The sequence below is a fragment of the Ochotona curzoniae genome, unplaced genomic scaffold, assembly GCF_017591425.1.
Source record: "Ochotona curzoniae isolate NIBS_2020 unplaced genomic scaffold, NIBS_Ocur_1.0 contig_883, whole genome shotgun sequence".
Classification (NCBI taxonomy): Eukaryota; Metazoa; Chordata; class Mammalia; order Lagomorpha; family Ochotonidae; genus Ochotona; species Ochotona curzoniae.
Genome location: NW_024466599.1, coordinates 71,598,750 through 71,603,481, shown reverse-complemented (window position 1 = coordinate 71,603,481; position 4,732 = coordinate 71,598,750).

Genomic DNA, 4,732 nt, shown 5'->3' with positions numbered 1-4,732 from the left:
TAGTGAAACCACAGCATGTCAATCAGGGAACTTCATCTGAGCCAGGAAGACAAACAAACCAAGACAGACTGCCCTGCCCATTCTGTCTCCGGCTGGCCCTGCCCAGCTGGAAGCGAGAGGCCGGGGAAGGCGCTCCAGGCCTCCATAAAGGTGTCCAGTGGCTGGGGTGAGGCAAGTGGAAGATGTGCATCTCTGCGGGGCCCTGTCACGGCCGGTAGACCAGCTGCTGTGCTCAGCGGGCTGCTGTCCACAGTGAGAAGAGGCAGATGGGCGCCCTTTCTCATGGCTAGAACTGCAGCTGCAGTTGAACAAAGTGAAATTTCAGGTAAGAGGAGATTCCATAACTAGCAAAGACTGCTAGTTACTCTGTGCAGTTTGGCTTTGCGCAGGAGGGCCTCTGGAGCAGGAGCCCTAGCAAGCCAGTGCCACCTCAGTGCAGGAGGGAATGCAGGGGCGTGCAGGGGTTGCCTTGGGTTCTGGAGCAGCCTCTGCGTTCAGCCGTTTCCTTCTGTTTCCCTTGCTTAATATGCACAGACTAGGGCCCAGCGCAGTAGCTTAGTGGTTAAAGTTTTTGCCTTGCATGCCTGGGATCCCATATGGTTGCCAGTTCACATTTTAGCTGCTCCACTTGCCATCCAGCTCCCTGCTTGTGGCCTGGGAAAGCAGTCAAGGATGGCCCAAAGCCCTGGCACCCTGCATCCATATAGGATACCCACAAGAAGCTCCTGACTCCTGCCTTCAGGTGGGCTCAGCTCCGGCCATTGTGGCTACTTGGGGAGTGAACCAGCAGATGGAAGATCTTTTTCTCTGTCTCTCCTTTTCTCTATAAATCTGTCTTCCCAATAAAAATAAATCTTTTTTTTTTTTAAAGATACATAGATTAAGCATCCTAGTCCTCAAGGGTCTGCAGAAAACTAAGCGGGGATTCCACTGGCAGCAATAGTCGTGGCACCTGACACACAGGAAGCACGCAGCCAGCGTGGAACCCACAGCGACAGCATCGTGGTTGGCTCTCTCCTGGCTCATGGCGGCCCCACCCACCTGGCATTCCTGCCGGCCCCCCTCGCGCCCTGGAGCCTGCTTTCCATGACATGGAGTGACCTTTGAGACACGTGAGACCCATGTAAAGCTGCCCTGGTTTACAGTGTGAGTAATAATTGTGCAGGAAGGGAGGAACCTGATACAGAGTTCTGGCTCTTGACCAGCTCCTGGAGGGTAACTGCTAAGCTGGGGATGCCCTGCCTCTTGGTCAGAAGGCACAAAACCTACTCAAGTCCTCGTTTACTGGGGGACTTAGGCCACCCTGACCATCCGAGCCAGCTGCTTCATAACTGGGTTATACAGAATCAGCTCGGTCTCTGGAGGGTTTGGGGACTAAAACCAGCCACATGGCCAGTCAACACCACCGACCTCAGTCACGACCCTGGATATCTGGGGCTGGCCTCGTGGCACAGCAGGCTGAGCTGCTGCCTGCCACACCAGCGTCGCATATGAATACCGGTTCAAGTCCTCGGCTAATCTATTCCGTATCCAGCTCCATGCTGAGGCACCCAGGAAAGCAGAGACTTCTTCCTAAGTGGAATGCAGCTGAACTGGAGGAGGGCAGTGGTTGGACACTGGACCGCAGTTCCGTTAGTACCTGCTGGGTTGTGTCCCTGCCACCTGTGTGGGAGACCTGCATGGAGTTCCAGGCTTTGGGCTTCAACTGGGCCAAAAGCCAGCTATTTTGGCCATTTGGGGGAATGAATGGAAGATCTCTGCCTCTCTCTCTGTCTCTCTCTCTCTCCCTCCCTTTCAAATAAGGAAATCATTCTTTAAAAACAGAAGGCCCTGAATCAGTGTTCTTTGAGTCGCCCTGGTGAGTGATCCCCCCCGGCCGTTGTCATAGGTCATGCTGGGAGAGTGAGAGCTCACGTGACTCCGCTGGCAGAGCCGCCTGGAAGCTCGCACCTGCTGTCTCCCGGGCACGGCTCTGTGCATCTTCTTTCTGTATCTTTTCTCTGTAGCAGATCATAGCCATGAATTCTAGAACATCAATGAACTGGAATGGTTTTGGGGACCATTCACCTATTAAGTTAAAATTTAACAGAGAAACCAACTTCAACAAACAGCACATATCTAAGGACTACCTACCTGAGAAACTATTTTTTTAAAGGATTTATTTAGGGGCTGGCGCTGTGGTGTTGTGAGTAAAGCTGTCGCATGCAGCGCTGGCATCTCACAGGGGCACGGGTTTGAGTCTGTGTCGTTTGTATTAGAACGATGGTTATCCATCTTGATTCTGCATTAGAATCATCTGAGCAGCTTTTAACAAAGTCCAGGTATTGGGGCCAGTATCTCAGTGTACAGGGTTAAGCACCTGTGGTACCAGCATCCCATTATGGGCTCAGGTTCGAGTCCCTGCGGCTCCAATTATTGTCTTGCTCCCTACCAATGTGCCTGGGAAGGCAATGGAAGATGGTCCAAGTGCTTGGACCCCGCACCCACGTGGGAGACCAGGAAGAAGCTCCTGGCTCCTGGTTTCAGCCTGGCACCACCCTGGCCATCACAGACGTTTGCAGATGGAAGATCTCTTTTTTTCTCCCTCTCTCTCTGTTACTGTTCCTTTAATACCAACAAAATAAATCTTTAAAACAGACGATGAAAATCCCAGGTATCCACGCAGGCTGCTCCTAGCTGCTCCCAGTCCGAATCTGGAGTCTGGTTCAGGCATCGCGGGTTCCTGCTGCTCCGGGAGGGTTTTGCAGGCTGAACACCAAGGCCACGCCCAAGGGCGGTGAGTGTCACGACCACTAGATGGCGCCAGAGACTGGTCAGCTATCAACAATTCTCAGGCCTTGAGGTTATCAGCTAATGATAAACCCATTATTGCCCTTTTATAATTAAGGAAAACATAGAATGTCAACTGTAATTATTAGTCGCATGAGCATTTTCAGTACAAACTCCAACTCAATTGTAATAAACCTTTGAGTTCTAATAAAACAATACAAATCTACAGTTTGTGAAATTAACTTTTGAATGCATTTTAGCTATTTCTAATCCCTTCTATTAACTTTTCGTAGGCATACTAAAAAATATATATATATATTATAACAGCACCTCTGTGGTAAATGAAAGGAAAGCTTGCCTTCTCCCTCAGCAGGCTCCCTGGGAGGAAGTGACGGCGTGTGGCGTATGTAGGAGACCTCCTTCATAGAGCAGGGGGATGGGGAACATGACAGCTCCATGCGACTCTAAATGATCATCAGGGGAATGAACTTAGCTTGCCAGATGGTTCTTTGGAATTGAAGTGAGCCCAGGGACAGACATGATTTTGTAACCAAGTCCATGCGGGTGCCACTCTTCTCCCCTGCAATAGATGGGGAGGTGTGGGCAGGAGATGGACTCTGCTGTTTATTCTAGATAGCATCTATTTGTTTATTTATTCAAAAGCTAGGGGAGAAGACAGAGAGAGAGAACTGCACTCCCATCTTCTGATTCATTTCCCAAAACCCTGCAAACAGCCAGGGCTGGGCCAGGCCACGGCAGGGAGCCTGAAACAAGGCATCCTGCCTTGCAGAAGCTCCTTAGGCAGCAGCTGGGTCAGCAGGGAGGGACACAGGGGCTCCGGGCTGGGTGGCTCCTCCGGGAGGCCACAGGATCTGAATCAGGCACCCTGAGGCAGGGGACGGGCAGCCCAGATGATGTCCAGCACTGTGCCAGAAGCCTGCCCTTCCAACGGCCCTGACCACACTGGGAACCATGCTTCCCACACAGGAAACAGGGACACACTTAACCCACAGCAGGGCGAGCCCTGGGCAGCGAGGAGGGGCACAAAGGGATGCCGATGCTAAAAGCGGAAGAGAGGGGACAGGCGTTTGGTGCAGCAGTTGAACTGCTTCTTCCTGGCCCCTCCGCGCTGATGGAGCTTCTTGTGAATGTGCGCCCTGGGAGGCAGCAAGTGGTGTGGCTCTCTGCTTCTTGGCCTGCCGCCCAGGAGGGGCTCATGGGTTGAGATCAGCCTTGGCTGTTGCAGGCATGTCGGGGCATGAAGCAGTGGATGGAGGGTACCTCTGTGTGATTCAAATAGAAAATGAAATTAGTTTTTAAATTCATTTGCTTTTTATTTGAAAGGCAGAGTTATACAGAGAGGAGGAGAGACAGAAGGCAAGAGAGATTTTCCATCCTCTGGTTCACTCCCCAAATGACTACAACAGCGAGAGCTGTGCTGCTCTGAGGTTGGCAGCCAAGAGCTTCTTCCGGGACTCTCGCATGGGCAAAAGGTTCCCAAAGATTTGGGTCCTCCTCTGCTGCCTCCCCAGGCTATCTGTAGGGAGCTAGATTGGAAGTGGAACAACTGGAACTTGAACCTTCACCCATATGGAATGCCAGCGCTGCAGGCAGAGGCTTAGTCTGATAAGCCATGGCTCTGGCCCCAGTTTTAAAAAAAAAAATTTAGAAGAAGGGAGATAGACAGCTGCAGGAATGGCCACTCTGCTGCAGCTCCCACATGCTGGGCTTCACAGCTCCCTCAGTATGAGTATTTCTTTTCTTTATTTTTTAAGATTTATTTTTTATTATAAAGGCAAGTTTATGGAGAGACAGGAAGATCTTCCATCTCCTGATTTACTCCCCAAATGGCCACAACCACTGGAGCTGGGCTAATTTGAAACTAGGAGCCTAGAATTTCTTTTGGCTCTCCTACATGGGTGCAGGGTCACAAGGCCTTGGACCATCCTCTGCTGCTTTCCCA